The sequence below is a fragment of the Pipistrellus kuhlii genome, unplaced genomic scaffold (assembly GCF_014108245.1).
Source record: "Pipistrellus kuhlii isolate mPipKuh1 unplaced genomic scaffold, mPipKuh1.p scaffold_m20_p_35, whole genome shotgun sequence".
Classification (NCBI taxonomy): Eukaryota; Metazoa; Chordata; class Mammalia; order Chiroptera; family Vespertilionidae; genus Pipistrellus; species Pipistrellus kuhlii.
The window spans coordinates 2,806,573-2,825,580 of NW_023425535.1; the positions used below are offsets into that span (position 1 = coordinate 2,806,573).

Sequence of the window (19,008 nt, forward strand, 5' to 3'; positions counted from 1 at the left end):
CTTTTTACCTAACCCATTGCAACCCAGTAGTTTTATTGCTAGCTGTATCCAGTGGCCAGATAAGCTTCTATTGAACAAGTACAAAAAAACGTTTTACAAAGTATCATACATTAAAAATATATTAGCTTGTAAAAACATGTAATAAAAAACTTCAAAATGCAATAGGTATTTAATTTTAAGGGCTGCCTTTAACATTTATGTAAAACACTGTGTAATATGAATACACAAGAATGCTTATGATCTGCCCGCAATGTGTTAAGTTCCGATGTCTTCTGGGTGTGACACCATGAAAGGTGATTCTCTCCCCCCTCTAGATAATTCTATGCTGTTTCACTGTAACAAAGCTAAGTGAGGATTTCCTTTTATTTTACCAAGGTGAGTTCCTGTGATCTTTTTTTTTTTAATATATTTTATTGATTTTGTACAGAGAGGAAGGGAGAGAGAGAGAGTCATCGATCAGCTGCCTCTTGCACACCCCCTACTGGGGATATGCCCACAACCAAGGTACATGCCCTTGACCGGAATGGAACCCAGGACCTTTCAGTCCCCAAGCCAATGCTCTATCCATTGGGCCAAACCGGTTTCGGCTCCTGTGATCCTTGAATCCATAGGTTAGTGTTGCTTTTTTAACTTGATGCTATAGCTAGAATTTTCTTTTAATATTTTATTTTGAAACTAGAGGCCCGATGAATGAAATTCATGCAAGGGGCTCAGCCCTCTCAGCCCTGACTTCATCCGGAAGGTCATCCGGAAGGATGACCAGAAGGCCATTTAGCTGTCCGGTCTAATTAGCATATTATGCTTTTATTATTATATATAATTATAGATTTACTAGGCACCTGTTGCAGGAATATTCCTCCAAGACTTCCAGTGGGCTCCCCTCCAACCACCTCTCCCACTCCCTCACCTTTCCTGCTGCGGTGGGCAGGTGTGGTCCTGTCCAGCTCGCCCCACTGCCGCCACCCTCTCCATGGCCATGCATGCTGCAGCCACCGATGCCCGCCCCGACCCACCACACCCAATGCCACTGCCTCTGGGGCCATGCTTGCTGCTATGTGCCCTACCCCACCCACACGACCCACCGTGCACGCTGCCCCCACTGCCTCCTAACGCTGACACTGCACACCTCACCCCGCCCCACACGCACTGCCAGTGCTTTCCCTCCAGCAGCCACAGCCACCTTGCTTTACACTTTCCCTCCCTCTTCCTTCTATGCTGTCTTCAGTCTTCACTCCTCCCTCCATCCCTCCGTGTATGCAAATTAACCCCCATCTTTGTTGGTTTAATTTGTATACTTGCTCTGATTGGCTGGTGGGCATGGCTTGTGTAGCAGAGTGATGGCTAATTTGCATATTATCATTATTAGGTTAGACAGAAAGTTACAAAGGTAGTCAGTCCCGTGTACCATGTACCATACTTCTCCAAAAGTTACATCTTATTGAACTATAAAATCAAAACTAGAAAACTGATATTGGCACAATGTGTTTATAGTTCTCAACCACTTTATCATTTGTAGATTTGTGTAACTATCATCACAATTAGAATATAGAACTATCCCATCAACACAAAAAATACTAACTCCCTCTCCCCTTCCCATATTCTTCATCTCTGCCAACAACTAACTCCAGTTCTACAATTCTGTCATTTCAAAAATATTATATAAATGGACTCACAAAGTTATTTTCTAAGATTGGTCTTTTTCATTCAGCATAAATGCCTTTAAAATCTATTTGAGTTGATGCATATGTCCCATTCCTTTTTTATTGATGAGTAGATTCCACAATATGGATGCACTATGCATTAATTTAATTACTCACCTACTGCAAAGCATTTCAGTGAACAGGTTTTGGCGATTGCAAGTAAAATCATGCATACGTTTTTGTGTGGAAAATGTTTTTCTGTGGATAAATGCCAGGAGTGTGGTTACTGGGTCATATGATGAGTTTGTTTAGCTTTTAAAAATACTGCCAAACTGTTTTCCAGAGTGCCTATCCCATTTTACAATCCTACCAGCAGTGAATGAATCCAGTTTCTCTGCATCCTTGCATTTGGTACCATCACATTTTTACTTTAATGACTCTCATAGGTGTAAGAAAATATCTTTATATCTATAAAAGCCTAAGCAACTGAATGACCAAACAACTGGTCCCTATGGCACACACATTGAGAGTGCTGCTCAGCTGACCGATGGGTGCCAGATGCCATGTAGCGCTATCGAGCAGTGGTGGCAGCAGGTGCAAAGAGTGGGATCAGCAGGCAGGAGTGGCAGGTGGCATTGGACTGCCAGTTTCGGCAGATCTCCAAAGACCACATCAAGGGACTCCACCGGTGCACAAATTAGTGTACCGGGCCTCCAGTAGCACTATAATCTTAATTTGCATTTCCCCGATGGCCAGTGATTCTGAATGTCTTTTCATGTGCTTACTTGCCATCTATACAACTTCTTCAATAAAATTTTTCTTCATGTCTTTTGCCCATTTTCTAGTTAGACTATTATTTTCTTTTCCTGAGCTTAAAGAGTTCTTTATATATTTTAGTTTTGAGTTCATCAGCTATGTGTTTTTCTGCCAGCATGCAGCTTTTCATTCCTTTCACAAGGTCTTTGAAGAGAGCAAATGTCTTTAATTTTGGTGAAGGACGAGTCATTGATTATACTCTTCACCTAGCTGTAGGTCCCAAAGATTTTCCTCTATGTGTTTTTTCCTTCATCAGAATTTGAGAGTTCTCAGCATAGAAGTCCTATACAATGCTTTGTTAGGTTCATAGCTAAATATTTCACTTTTCTGAGCAACTGAAAATGGTATTGTATTTTTTTTTATAATTGTTGCCTTTGAGTCTTACATTCCTTATAATGTAAATTTTTTTTAGTATATATTTTATTGATTTTTTACAGAGAGGAAGAGAGAGGAATAGAGAGTTAGAAACATCGATGAGATAGAATCATCAATCAGCTGCCTCTTGCACACCCCCTACTGGGGATGTGCCTGCAACCAAGGTACATGCCCTTGACCAGAATCGAACAAGGGACCTTTCAGTCCCCAGGCTGACGCTCTATCCATTGAGCCAAACCGGTTTCAGGCTGGTATTGTATTTTTAATTTCCATTTCCACATGTTCATTGCTAGAGTATAAATTAATTTTTGTAATTGGAGGCAAAGAAATGTGAAATTGGAGAAGTCTGGAGCCAGCTTGCTCCCTGCAGGCTCAAGATCAACCATCCCACACAGGAAAAAAAAAATAATAATTTTTGCATGTTGGATTTGTATCAGGTGATTTTGCTAAGCTCACTTATTAGTTCCTGTTTTTTGTTTGTTTGCAGATTACCTGGAATTTTCTACACATATGATCATGTCATATGCTAACAGTACAGCTTTATTTCTCCCATTCCAAACTGAATGCCTTCCCCCCAAGACTGCTTGTGTTGGCTGGAATTTCTAACACTGTGAGAATAATAGTGATGAGAATGAACATCCTTGCCACCTTGTTCCCAGTCACAGGAGGAAGGTATTCATTCTTTCACCAAGTATGATGCTGTATGTTTTCTGTACATGTTCCTTATCAAGTTGAAGTTCTCTATTCCTAGCTTTCATAGAGATTTAGTCATAAGTACTCAACTTTGTCAAATGCTTTTTCTGCAGCAACTGACATAATGGTGATTTTTCTTCATTGTCCTGTTAATATGGGCAATAATACTGAATTATTTTCAAATATGACTCATCCCTGGAGTAAAGTCCACTTGGAAATAGTGTATAATTTTTTATATGCTGTTGAGTTATAATCACTTATATTTCGTTAAGAAATTTTCTTATCTATATTTATGAAAGATACTGGACTGTAGTTTTCTTTTTCCCACTTTGTCTGGCCTTAGCAGCAGGTTTCATAACATGCATTAGGAAGGGCTCCTTCATCTTGTATTTCCTGGCAGAGATTGTGTAGAAATCTTGTGGATTCTTCAAGCATTTGGTAGGACACACCAGTGATACCATCTAGGCCTTTCATTTTAAAATTACAAATGCAGTTTCTTTAATGGTTACAGGGCTATGCAAGTGATTTATATCAGACTGTGTGAGTTGTGGTAGCTTCTGCTTTCTAAGCAATTCGTGCATTTCATTCAGATTGCTAAACTAACTGTTGAGAATTTTTATTTTTTCATTTTTTTCAAGTATGTAATTGCTTGTTCAAACATTTTTTAATTAAAGTTCTTTATTGTTTAAAGTATTACATAAGTCTTTTTCTCCCCCTACCCCCCATTGACTTCTCCCTGGCAGCTCCCACCCCCTAGCACATGCCCTCACTCCCCTACTGTGACCATTGGTTATGCTAATGTGCATGCATACAAGTCCTTTAGATGATCTCTGACCCTCCCTCCCTGCCTTCTCTGAGGTGGGAAGGTCTGTTCAGTGCCACCTTGTCTTTGGATCTAATTTTGTTCATAAATTTATGTTGATCATTATATCCCACATATGAGTGAGGTCATGTGATATTTATCTTTCTCTGACTGGCTTATTTAGCTTAGCATAATGCTCTCCAGTTCCATCCATGCTGTTGCAAATGGTAAAAGTTCCTTCTTTTTTTTATAGCAGTGTAGCATTCCACTGTGTAAATGTGCCACTGTTTTTTAATCCACTCATCTGCTGATGGGCATGTAGGCTGTTTCCAAATCTTAGCTATTGTAAACTGTGCTGCTATAAACATAGGGGTGCATATTTCCTTTCTGACTGGTGTTTCTGGTTTCTTGGGATATATTCCTTTAAGTGGTATTACTGGGTCAAATGGGAATACCATTTTTAATTTTTTGAGGAAACTCCATACTGTTTTCCACTGTGGCTGCACCGGTCTAATATTGAAACATTTTCTTGATGGCTATTTTAAAATCCTTGTCAGTTTATTCTAACATCTGTACTATCTTAGTTTTGGCATGCATTGTTTTTTTTCTAATTTGAGTTGATACATTTCTGGCTCTTGATAAAAGGTATTTTCAAATGAAACCTGGATACTTAAGGTATGATGTTATGAGACTGGACCCTATTTAAATAATCGGTTAGAGTATGCTTCATCTGACACTGCTCTGGTCGGTAAGAAGGTCACAGCCTCATTACTGCCTGGCAGAGGCCCGGTTGCTCATTAGGTTTTTACTGACCATAGGTGAGGGGGAAGGGAAAGCAGAACTCATTACACCGAGTGAAGGTGAGAGCTCAGCATCCTCACTAACAGCATGCTGGCTGGGAGCAGTGTATCTTCACTGCTCCCCTCATCACCTCCAGGGATACCTATGACATCTGAGGAGGGTAAAGTCTAGAACCAAATTTGGCTTTGCTAATCAGGATGATTATTTCTGTGTATTTGGCAACAGTGGAGTGGTTACTGTTTAAAAGTTTTCTGTCTCATTAAGCTATCTTTTTTCCTGTCGTTGGCTAGAGGACATAGACTTTTCTTGGGGCTTTTGTCTGCACCCAACATTTCTGGGTTGCCAGCTTCTCCACATCCATTCTGTTATATATGAAGCAGTAAGAAAATCCAAGATTTCTGACATCATGTTATTTGAGTCATTAGGTGCCTTCTCCTCTCCACTTCTTAGAGTCTTACATTTGTTTTATACATAATATTTAGGATTGGTTTTCTACCAAAAACCAACAAAGAACCCAAGGCTCGTATACTGGCTAATTTACAAGCCAAACTGAGACAGCATACAGTAGTTGAGACAGAGTTAACCATAAGGAAATAGAGGAGCTCAGCCCAGCTGGCGTTGGCTCAGTGGTTAAGCATCAACCTATTAACCAGGAGATCATGGTTCAATTCAGTCAGGGAACATGCCTGGGTTGCAGGCTCAACCCCCCAGTAGGGGGCATGTAGGGGGCAGCCAATCAACGGTTCCCTCTCATCGTTGATGTTTCTTTCTCTCTCTCTCCCTTCTCTGAAATCAATAAAAAATATATATTAAAAAGGGGGGGGGGGATTTAATGGAAACACTGACTCAGCCATGAACTGGAAGTTTCTGATAAGATTATCTAGGTTTCTAATATTATTGTCTTATTTATTTCCTACATACTTACTCTCAGAGATAAGTATGTTAAAGTCTCCCACTATGATTTATCAATTTAAAAAAACCCTTTCTGTTCTGTTTACTGTTTTATGCCTTGAATTCTACTACATCTGATATCATTCTTACTTTTTTGTAAACATCCATGAATTTGTTTTAACTTTTCTGAATCACTATGTTTTAGATTATTTTCACTTATAAAGCATCTACCTAGATTCTTTCTGAGGAAACGAAAACAGAGAGGAAAAGGAGACATGTAGGATTATGTCACAACCTGGCTAGGAATTCTTTAACTTCTACAGCATTTTTAACTTTACTTGTCTCAGCAATTACTACAACAAGATTTTGGCATATTTACATACATTCTATCTTCTCATGTAGGCATTTGGAGGACAGACAAGTTTTATTACTTTTTTTTTAAAGTTTCTCAAAGTAGTTAGCACATTGCCTTGTCTATAACAGATATTTAATAAATATATTTCGAATTTAAATTAATCATGAAGATAAATCTAACAGCTCTGGGAGGCTAGAGACTATATCAACAATGAGAACCTAGCTACCGAGCCTGTCAGTTTAGAAATGTATGCTGACAAGGGCTGCCAACAGATATTCAATCAGTTTCTGACAAGTTTATCTACACTGATGTGAAACTCACCAAATCAGGAATGAACAGTTTGGTTAAGTATATAATAAAAAACTAGTAACTAGTTTTGAAACAACAGCAGATGGTCAATTTGGCAATGATTTTAAACAGGGCGTACCTCTTTAGGAATAAAGACAGAATCTGGAAGCTCAAAACTAGCTCACAAAATCTGTGCTTTAAAAATGTATATAGAGAAGCAAATCTGTTAGCCTAAACTTTCCAAGCTTTATTTGAATCATATTTTACTTATAATAATTTTCAAAGGTGACAAAATGTAGTTATCTCTAATTTATCTGTTGTCACTGAGGAACCCATATCATATGAACTTGCTTTACTCTTATGTTGCTCTATTTACCATTTAATTTACATTCCTTAAATACCTTGGCTAACTGTGAGAGAATGGGAGAACAACACAGATGTGCTATGTTCAATGAGTAACCCACTTAGTACTCAAAATACTACAAATCCACCCAGCCAATCATCCAGGTTTTTAACTGATAACTTGACCACACACATTTCCACGGGTGTTTAGGTATGGCGCCGCCTTCTTTTCTCTGCCTCCTTCCCTTCTGGCTTCCTACTGCCTTTTCATGAAAACAGTTGGAAGGAACCCTCTGAAAACTGCAGCCTTTGCCTCTTCAGGCAGGTAAAACTGCCACCACCTGAAGCTTTCACTTCAGGTCAAGTTAGTCAATTATTTTGGGAACTGGACCCACCATCCGTTACAAAGAAAAGAATGAGACAAAATTAATCATGGCTCTCATTCCTCATTTATTTAAAAAAATGCCCAACCAAATGCCCACCACCAACTCATGGCATTCTACACCTCTGACCTTGACCAAGGTCTTCACTCCTCCTCAACCTCCTAAATCTTTCTCTGGAGCTATTAGAAATGCAGCTCCAAATTTCCCTGCAGCCTCAATCATTTTTCTCAGTATCTGCTTTGCTCCTTCGCTTTGAGTTAAACCATCTTTTCACTTCACATGCTGCTCTCTCATATGGTGGCATAGGTATCTTGCTTACTCTCCAATGCTACCATCCTTCCCAAACCCATATAAGACATATACACAAAAACTTGCTCCTTTAAAGCTCATGTTATACAGCTGTCATTGTCTATCATGAAATTGGTTGACACTTCTATTATAGAGAAAGGGTGAATAGCTATATTAAAATACTTCTTCTAATTAATTTCCTTTCAATGTGCACGAATCTGTGCACCGGGCCACTAGTACTGTATTAGGTGCTTTCTGAGGTTTGTGAGCTATTTCCAGTATTATCAAACCTGAGGGGAGAGGTGGTGAGGAATAGCCATTTGGCCCGAAGTACTAGTGGCCCAGACTTGCAACTGGCATCAGAAGTGGAGGTAATCTTGTGGGACTGAGATCTTAACCTCTGGAGTAGGGGTGTCGAACTCAATCAGAGAAGGGGCCAAAATCTAAAATCCAGCCTAAATCGCGGGCCGAATGGTTTACTGAACAGTCATAAACTGTCATTGTGATGGAAACGCAGCGGAGTGCAGTGATGACAGCGCGGTGCGGGCCACATTGCAAGGCCTGGCGGGACGGATTTGGCCCGCGGGCCTTGTGTTTGACACATGTGTTCTGGAGTATACACAGAATTAAATTGTAGGATACCCAGGTATTGTAGGATATCCAGAGCTGGAGAACTGGTTGTTATGAGGGGGGGAAACCCCCACATATTTGGTGTTAAAAATGTTGTAAAGATAAAAACAGCTCAGAGCAAAGCTTTGGCAGGATGATTAAGGATCTTGAGATTATCCAGGTGGGTCCTAAATGCTATCACTAATGTCCTTATTAGGCAGAGGGCGATTAAACACAAAAAAGAGAAGGCAATGTGACCACACAAACAGGACTGAATGGAGTGGTGTGGCCATAGATCAAGGAATGTTGGCAACCACCTCAAGCTGAAACAGGCATGGGAAGAGCACAGCACTGCCACACCTGGATTTCAAGCCCCAGTACTGCTGCTTTCAGACTTCTGACTTCTCCATTTCTATTGGGTCAAGCCACTACATTTGTGGTAATTTGTTAAAGCAATTATAGGAAGCTAATCCTCTGTAGCTTCTTTAATAATTAATTGAACTGGTTTGTTCAAACCAGTTCTTCTTTGGCTTCTTTAAAGATTCCTCATCCTTTCTACTTGGACACTAAAAAGGGGAACATCTTTTTCTATGTTCTTTTGCTCTGGCTAATTTCATTCACAGCAATTATCACCTCAACAAAAGAAATCAAAATGAGTATTTTCAACTCTGATCTCTCCTACATCATATGGATATTCCAAAGGCACCTCCAATTCAACACCTGCAAAATACGTACTTGGTTGCCTTCCAGAGTTCCTTCTCTCAGCAAATGGCACGCTCTCCAACACTAGCCTTCTCTCAGGTCCTTGGAACATGCAAGACCCTCTCCTGATAGCTACTGCATATGCTTCTCTTAGCTCTGCACATGTTCTACTCATCCTACTTCTTCTCCTTATTTCTAAACTCCTGTTCATCCTTCAAATCTCAAGTTTCAGCTTAACTGACAACTACCAACGGGGAACTCTGCCCGACTCTACAGTCTAAACTGCGTGACCTTATACATTTTCATGACTCCATGCTCTTTTCCAGTGTATTTATCAGATTCTAATTGTTGACTTATTTTTATAATGCTCTTCTCTACTAGACTAGAAACTCTCCTAGCAGGCAGGAAATGCTTGTTTTATTCATTCTGTATCCTGAAAGCCTAAGCCTAGTGCCTGACCTACAGGAAGCACCAAATAATATATGCCACTTGAACAAATAAAAAATGAAATCTATAACTTCAAGAATGAATGTCCTGGAAGGACATTTCCTTTACTTATTATATTTAATTACCAAAGCTATTAGTATGTCTTAACCCAGATCCACAACAGTTAGCAAATATTTGTTAATTTCATTGTCCATACTATACATTATATTCTAAATAGGATTCAGTGTTTCTAAAACAATAGTTCTTAAAGCAACTCTAAAAATAAAAATGGATAAAGCTGACTTCTGTTCTGGTATGGTGGATAAGTGGGATTAGATTTATCCTATTTCAGTGATTAGAAAGAGCAGAAAATAAGATACTGTTATCAGACACTGGACAACCGAGATTAGGTCTCAACTCCTAAAAAAGGGAAACAAATTAGATAAGCCCTATTACTGTCTGGCCATTCTGACTGGGGCCCTTTCCAGACCACTGTTCAGAAAGAGCTCCACTACACAGAGCATACGCACTTCATTGAGTTAAGGAGGAGCCAGATGAGGAAGATGAAGGCGACTGGAATTCTGAGGACAGAGTTGGGAAAAGAAAGATCCTGGGAGAAAGAGCTCCAGACAGGAGCATGGGGTCCTCTTACGGCTGTGATGAAAACTAACTTCCATATATATATGCACAAGGCACAACTCCACAAGGCTGAAGCAAAGGACAACTGCAAGGAGGTATGAGATGCACAATTCCCAGAATTCATCCAGATACAGGGTAAAAATGACCAGACTTCTCTGAAACTGTGCACGTCAGAGACAAGGAAATGACAACTCTGAAATACTAAAGACAAAAAGTCAGTTCAGAAAGGCATATCATTCACCTTTCCAATGCACTCTCCAATGTAGTTTTCCAGAGGCTCAGACACCTGTGGTATCACAACAGGTTATATTATTTTCTCTTTTTGAAAATAGCTGTTTTTCATTAAAAAGTTATTTATGTACTTGTAATTGATTTTTTTATTTTGTAAATAAGCTGATACCTTTCAAAGTGTTTAATTTTAATTTCTAAGCAGGTAAATTTTGATAACTATAATAACCCAGAAAGATATTGTAAAATCTGTTTGCCATCCTCAGTCTATTTCAAGATTGTAGACACCAGGACTGGAGAAGTGCAGCTTGGCCAGCAGTGGGCCATCCAATTAGTGTTCCTTGTGAGGCCAGAGCCTTGGGGACATTTTCCTTTACAACTCAATTTCTCATTACCCTAATGAACATGCAGCTTTCTCACTGTGTCAGTCTGGGTAGCATATATGTTTAAAAAGAAACTGTCCATTTCATCTAAGTTGTTCAACTATTATGTATACTTGTTTATGATAATCCCTTAGGCTGCAGAGTCTGTTGTGATGTTCCTCTTCACTTGAGATACAGATAGTTTGTAGCTTCTCTCTTTTTGAACTACTCAGTCTGGCTAAAGATAACGACTTTTTCCCAAAATCATTAATGGTATACATTTTGATTCTTGAATACTTGACACAGATGGGGTTTTGGTAATGGCGCAGTGAGTGCTCATGATACACTAGAGCAACAATGGTTTAATGAACTATAACAACATTATGATGATCTGCAGACCTCACTGAACCTGCAGCCCAGGAGAGGGACAAGCCGACCGGCCCATGGTCCCGGGCACCAGCGGCTGAGGCTGCAGCCCGGGAGATGGACAAGCTGCCTGGCCTGTGGTCCCAGGTGCCTGCGGCTGTGGCTCAGGTGAAGTCACCTGCCCACAGTCTCCTGTGGCTGCAGTCAACCTGGGCGAAGCTAGCCTGGGTACTGGGTGCCTGCGGCTGGCCAGAGGGAGAGAGTATAGTGAGTGTATACTTCTAGTTGTCTCCTTTACAATATCTAGGATTCTTACTCATCCAGAGGGAGAGAAGCCCAGGTCCTGGATGCCTGTGACTGGTCAGAGGAGGGAATCCTGGGTCCTGGGTGCGGGGCAAGGCAAAGGTGGTTAGGGGCAATCAGGCAGGCAGGCAGTCAGGTGAGCAGTTAGGAGCTAGCAGTCCAAGACTGTGAAAGGCAGTTGGGCATTTCCTGAGGAGTCCCAGATTAGAGAGGGTGCAGGGCGAGCTGTGAGTGTCTTCCCCCACACCCCCCCGCACACAAATTTCATGCACCAGGCCTCTAGTCTATTATAAACATAGATGCAAAAATCTTGAAAAAAATTAGCAGTCAAATACAACAATGTGTAAAAGTAATTCTATACCACAACCAAGAGGGACATATATCAGGTATGCAATGCTGGTTCTAAAGTCTATTAATGTAACAAACATTACATTGTGATATCAATTGAAGAAGAAAAAGCATTTGACAAAATCTAAAAGCCATTCATTATAAAAACTCTTATTAAACTAGGAATAGAAGGGAACTTCCTCAATTTGATAAAGAACAACTACCAAAACAAAATGACAACCCCAAACTGTACACTTAACATTATCCCAATGGTAAGAAAGTTCATACTTTCCTTCTAAGTTCAGGAACAAGACAAGAATTTAAACAATAATCCTCTCACCACTCCTATATCATAATGGAAGTGACAAGAAAAAATAAAAGGTATACAGATTGTGAAAGAAGAAACAAAACCTTTTTCATTTGCAAATGTTGTTTTTTGTCTTCACCTGAGGTTATGCTTTTTACTGATTTAGAGAGAGGGAGAACAGGAGAGCGGGAGAGAGATTGGTTACCTCTCATATGTGCCTGGACTGGGGATCAAGCCTGCAACCTTTTGGTACAGGGGAAGATGCTTGGCCAGGGCTCTGTGGAACAAATTTTAAACAATTATTCAACACTAGAGGCCCAGTGCACAGATTCATGAACAGGTGGGGTCCCGTGGCATGGCCTGCGGGGACTGGACCAAAACCGACAGTCCAACGCTGCCTGCCATTCCTGCCTGCCAGGGAGTTCCTGCTCATCCCGGCCCTGCTGCCTCGGGATCGTGCCCAGTCAGTCCTGATCAGGAGAGGCTTGTGCCGCCACAGTGGCGCTCACCAGCTGTGAGCTCTGCGTCTGGCACCCATAACAAAGGGAGGGGGGGACCACTGATGTTTGTGGTGGTTGTTGGGAGCCACCTGGCAGCTGCTTTTATATCATTTCTTCCTTGCAGAGCGTCTAGGGAGGGGGAGTGGCTACAGTGCCCAAGGATAACTTCCAGGAGGCCAGCGATGCCAGTCTGTCAATGCCTGGCCTGTTCTCCGAAGATTGGACTAGTAGGACTGAGGGAGTGAGTGGCTACTGCTGGGCTGGTGGTCCAACAGGATGAGTTGGTCAGCTGAGCAGCATTCCCTCTGTGGGAGCACACTGACCACCAGGGGGCAGCTCCTGAGTTGAGCGTCAGCCCCCTGGTGGTCAGTGCATGTCATTAGGTTGTTTAAGCTTTTATATATAGATAGATAACTGAGTGTATACTTCTAGTTGTCTCCTTTACAATATCTAGGATCCTGCAGCCTTATAAATATGTCAGCCCCTTTTATGTGTGACTGACCTTCCTCACTCCTGATAGACTTGAGAATGTTACTTTATTTCTGTTTCTCCCAAACTGCAAAAATATTTCTTACTCTGCCATTTGTTTCTTCATTTCAATTCCTAATCCTATTTTCCCTCTCTAATAATTGCTATAATGTATATTAAATAAATATATAATGCTATATAAAGATAGTGGCACCAAAATTTCACTCTGAAAATAAACAGAAACCACATACATGAGAATTTCAAATAGGGAATCTAATGAGATATGCCTTCATTAAGCTAACAAATTCCTTCCCCTTATAAAGGTGAATTAGGTAATTAGGAGCAACTCTCTGAGAGCAATGAGAAAGACATACACCCCTTCACCCAGGCAAATTAGAAACAAACAAAACATTTCTTTGAAGGCAACAGAGTGCTAACAAGGCAATAAGAAAAAATGGAGGCTAATATCTTGGGAAAGCAAGAAAATCCTTCAAGGTTAGGGAGGCATCTGGGACCTTTTTTCCCAGGGGGCATTTGTCAGATTCATAAAAGTGGCTAAGAAGTTGAGTTGAACTTTTCACAGATCTATAAGGCTAGGGTGGTTGGGATGAGGGGATTGGGTTTTAAATACTGAGAATAAGGCACCAAAAAGTATGGTGATAGGGAAATGGGTGGGTTGCTGATAACACCGTGGTTTTATGTTGGCACTCCAAAAGGTTATATCCCCAAGAGTAAATAAAACATAAAAAAGGCCAGTCTTTGCAGACCCTGGACCCAGCTTTGAAACATCTTTGTCTCTGACTAGATTAAGATAATCCGAGATTGCAAGTGTCACTAGCTAGCCTCCTTCCAACAGTAAACAAAATTCCTTTTTAGAAGTTGATATTCTTAAACCTTAAGTTACCTCTATAATTTTTCATAATAAATACCTTAATAAAAATATACAGTATACAAGACCAATACAACATAATAAAAAAAAATAAAGTGACACAAAAACCTGCAGGAAAACACAGAGGATCAAGAGAATGAGATTCAATACAAAAATGTTTAATATATTTTAAAAAAAATGTTTGAGAGTCATTAAAGACTGTCCCAGTACAAAGCCCTGCTAATTTCAAAATTTCAAATCATACTTAATTTCCTAATTCTTAAATTAATCTTTGATTGGTTCTTTAGGAATTTCTAAAGTTGTTCTAAACCCTCCTTACTCCCCTTAGGTATATACACTTCCAAAAATAACACTTCACCTACTAAACTAAGAAAAATCCAATCTGCAAGGAATTCAGTACACCACAAGCAGGTTCTCTAACCTGCCTGTCAGTATTATTTCCCAAGAAGGAACACACATCATTAAATCACAAGACAGTAAACCATGTTGCAGGGAGTCACCTTAACTCAAATCAGAAGTCTTTAAGCATTTTACATCACAACCCATTATATACAAACCTTTGTTTGTACTCTACTACATAAGTATGCAATTTAAATGAAACACAATTTTTAAAAATCAATTCTTTGCTTCAGAAATCAAGACAGGATGAGTGACAGCTAAATAAGAAAGAATTTGTTCAAGATGGAACCAAAATGGTGGCATAGGTAAACACTGGTACTCACTACCTCTCACAACCACATCAAAATTACAACTAAAATACAGAACAACCATCATTCAGAACAGCCTGAAATCTGGCTGAATGGAAGTCCTACAACCAAACAAGTAAGAAGAAAGCACACTGAGACTGATAGGAGGAGCAGAGGCAGGAATGGGCTGGTCCGACACCCAAATGTGGTTTTTTTTGTTTGTTTGTTTTGTTTTTTGTTTTTTGTTTTTTTTAATAAATTGGAGGACATCTCCACTGCAGAGGCCCTTCTTGAAAAGCAAGAGATCCCAGCCCCAGACTCCCAGTCCAGGGCTTCCTGAGCTAAAAAGAGAAGTCCCCATAACTTCAGGCTATAAAAAAGCAGGGACTGTGGCTTAGTGACATGGTGGCTACTAAAAGACCCAGGAGTTCCTTTTAAAGAGGCTAGCATATGAACTTACATGGTCCCAGCTCCCTCTGAGCTCCAGTGCTGGGGCAGTGGCTTGGGGAGGAGGGCATTCAGGGACACACAAGGAGGAACTAGACTGTCTGGCATCAGCTCAGGAACTCAGGAAGAGGCTTTCTCCCAGACTGGGGTGCTTGCAAGGGTCATTGTTTCTGTGCTGGAACCTCCCCCATCGCAGAGCCATATCTGAGTTTCCATCAGTGTGGCCCACACTGTCTACCTTAGTGATTCCCTGAGACCATGCCCCATCCAATCACAGCCTCACCCAAGTTGTCTGCAGTGCCATGTCCTGGCTTAGGTTTCAGACTTTGCTATAATTTCTCAAACAAGCAGCAGCTGGCATCAGCAAAAGGCCCAAGACCTGGCCTAGCACCAGCCTGCATTCCTTCAAAGCTGGGCCTCACCCAGGCACTTCCAAGCCCGATACAAGAAGCAGCCATCTACAGATCTTTCTGTAACTCCTGTCCGTGTCCCCAGGCCATGCCTGACTCTGCATCTCCCAGGAGACCCCAGCTTCAGACCATATCAGATTACAAAACTACTGGTAAAAATTCACAAGCAACACTCTCAAGGGGCATATTCAATGAGCAGCAAAGCCCCACTGAAACAATTCCTGCTCCATAAGGGTGTCTCCTGCACAGATTTTCCACTACAGTCACAGCTTGTCCTCACAGCCACTTGGCTTGGAGGTCAATTCTTACCAGTGATACCAACAGCAATCAAGACTCAACGACAAGACTGTGCACAGAGCCCACACAGGGGTGCACTTAGATCACCCAGCTCAAGTGACTGACCTCTAAGGACACCTACTACACAAGGCCACTCTACTAATTTCAGATACATAGCAACTCTACCTAATACATAGAAACAAGCACAGGGAAGCTGCCAAAATGAGGGGACAAAGGACATGTCACAAATGAAAGAAATAGAAGAAAGCAAACTACTAGATAAAGAGTTCAGAACAACAGTTACTTAAGGATCTTAATGAGAGCTTCAAGGGATTTAGTGAGATTTTCAAGATTCTTAGAATTTCAAAGACATGAAAAAGGACCAGTCAGAAATTAAACATACACTAACTGAAATAAATAATAACTTACAAGGATCTGACAACAGAGTATAGAATTCCAATAATCAAATCAATGAATTGGAATATGAAGAAGCAAAAACACACAATCAGAAGAGGAAAAAAACCCAAAAAAGAATAAAACAATATGAAGATAGTGTACGGAGCCTCTGGGACAACAAGCATAACATTCACATGATGGAGATGCCAGAGGAGAAGAGAAAGAGCAAGATATTGAAAATCTATTTGAAAAAATAGCAGAAAACTTCCCCTACCTGGTGAAAGAAATAGATTTACAAGTCCAGGAAGCACAGAGAGTTTCAAACTAGAGAAACCCAAAGAGGCCCACATCATAATTAAAATGCCAAGAGTTAAAGACAAAGAGAGTAACCTAAAAGCAGCAAGAGAAAAACTGTTACCCATAGGATAACTATCAGCTGATTCCACAATAGAAACTTTGCAGGCCAAAAGCTAGTGGCAAGAAATATTCAAAGTGATGAATAGCAAAGGCCTACAACCAAAATTACTCTACCCAGCAAGCTAGCATTTAGGATTGAAGGTCAGATAAAGAGCTTTACAGATAAGAAAAAGCTAAAGGAGTTCATGATCATCAAACCAGTATTATATGAAATGCTGAAAGAAAGAATATTAAAAGAAGCAAGAGCAAAGAAGGTAGATACCTATAAAGGAACACCTATACGATTGTCAGCTGACTTCTCAACAGAAACCATGCAGGCCAGAAGGGAATGGCAAGAAATATTCAAGGTGATGAATAGTAAGAACCTACAGCCAAAGATAATCTATCCAGCAAAGCTATCACTCAGAATCGAAGGTCAGATAAAGAGCTTCACTAATAATAAAAAAAGCTAAAGGAGTTCATCAACACCAAACCAGAATTATATGAACTGCTGAAGGGGGTTCTTTCAGAAGAGAAAGTAAACAAAGATAAAAATTATGAACAACAAATACGTAACTATCAACAAGTGAATCTAAAAACCAAGAAAATTAAAAAAAAAAATCTGATGAACAATAGTAACTGTTGAATATAATAGAATCAGAGGTATAGAAGGGGAGTGAACTGACTATTCTTGGGGAAAAGGGGAGAGGGGGGCGTGGGAAGAGACTGAACATAAACTGTGCACCTATGGATGAGGACAATGGGGAGTGGGGAAAGGGCAGAGGGTGGGGTGGGAACCTGGTGGAGGAGAGCAATGGTGGGGGGGGGAAAAGGAACATTTGTAATAATATGAATAAAAACTTATTAAAATAAATAAAAAAATAAAAAGAGGAGAAGAGGGAAAAAAGGAGGAGGAGGAGGAAGAGGAGAAGGAGGACGAGGAGGAGGAAAACAAGGAAGAAGGAAAAAATTAACATTAAAATGGCAACAAATACATATCAACAATTGAATCTATAAATCAAAATAAACCAAGAAATCCAATGAACAAAATAAATTGGTGAATATAATAAAATAGAATCAGAGGTATGGAAACATGGGAAGAGACCTACCAATCTCAGAGTGGAAGGCAGAAAGGGGAGCGGGAAGAAATTAACCAAAGATCTTTTATACATATATGCATTACCTATGGATATAGACAATAGAGTGGTGAAGGTCTGGAGCAGGACAGAAACTGGGTATAAGGGGGCAATGGGAAGAAAAAGGGGGGGACATCTGCAGTACTCTCAACAATAAAGATTTAATTAAAAATAAAAATAAAAGAGCAAATAAAGAAATTTCTAGGGGAAAAAAGGATGAGTGGCATAAGCATAAATGTATAGATTAATGGGTTAAAATAGAGAGTTCAGAAAAAAACAGCAACACCTATTTCTTTAAAAAACGAGAATGACAAGATGGTTTGATAATAGAGCACATTATTTAGTGCTAGGACAATTGAATATCCAGATGCAAAAGAATGATGTCAAATCTCTTTCCCACATCATACACACAAAAAAATGAAGTCAAAATGAATCACAGACCTAAATGTAAGGGCTAAAACTATAAAGCTCTTAGAAAAAAATGCAAGACTCATCTTCATATTCTTGTCAGACAATGCTTTCAAAGAGAAAACACCAAAAAGCAACAAAGAAAAAAATAAACTGGATTTCATTAAAGTTAAAATATTTTTTTGCAAATAATACAATCAAGGAAAGATGGGCTCTTTCTCTGCCATCAAGGTCTGTGCACTTGATTTTCCTTCTCCATATCTTCCCACAAGACTTTCAGGATCAAGAGTTCTGGCCAAGAAACAAAAGCAGAATCTGCCTATTCCTCAATAGATAGTGTGAAAACTGGTAATCAAATCAGGTACAACTCCAAGAGGAAACACTGCAGAAGAACCTAACTGGGTCTATAAGGAATCACATGAGCGATGGCTCACATGGACAGTTGGGCATTTGAATTGGGAAATTATTGGTCACATGATTTTTCTCTGTAAATTTTCCCCCTGTAGATTGGTTCAGTAATAAATGAGACCTTAAATAAAAATAAAAAATAAAGATGTTATCTTTTCAAAGACAACCCCCAACCTAATAAAAAGATAACCGAATTTAAAAATAGGCATAGAATCTGAATAAACATTTCTCCCAAGATATGCTAAGCACATGAAGAATATGATCAACATCAGAGAAATGTAAATCAAACTCACATCAAGACAGCACTTTATACTCAATAAAATGGCTATATCAAAAGACAGACAAAACAAAGGCGGAGATGTGGAGAAATTGCAAACTTCATACCTCATTGGTGGGAATGTAAAATGGTGCAGCCATTCTGAAACACAGTTTGACAGTTTTTCAAACTGTTAATGAATTACCCTTATAACCAGCAATTCCAATCCTAGCTATATACCCAAGATACCTGAAAATATTTACCACAAAAATTATGCACAATTGTTCATGACAGCATTACTTATTATAGTCAAATGCCCATCAACTGAAGAACAGATAAAGGAATGAAGTACTGATACATGCTATCGATATAAGATGAATAACCCTTGA

The 19,008-nt window shown here is 39.9% G+C and overlaps 1 protein-coding gene and 1 non-coding gene across 5 annotated transcripts in view; one reads left to right on the top strand and one right to left on the bottom strand.

The window, feature by feature from the left end:
• Positions 1–19,008, bottom strand: part of MAPK8 (mitogen-activated protein kinase 8) — a 103,677-nt gene that overhangs the window by 63,984 nt on the left and 20,685 nt on the right. The window lies entirely within an intron of this gene.
• Positions 3,100–3,226, top strand: LOC118732193. Its single transcript, XR_004992077.1, has one exon. It is a non-coding gene; the product is annotated as a small nucleolar RNA SNORA38 (small nucleolar RNA).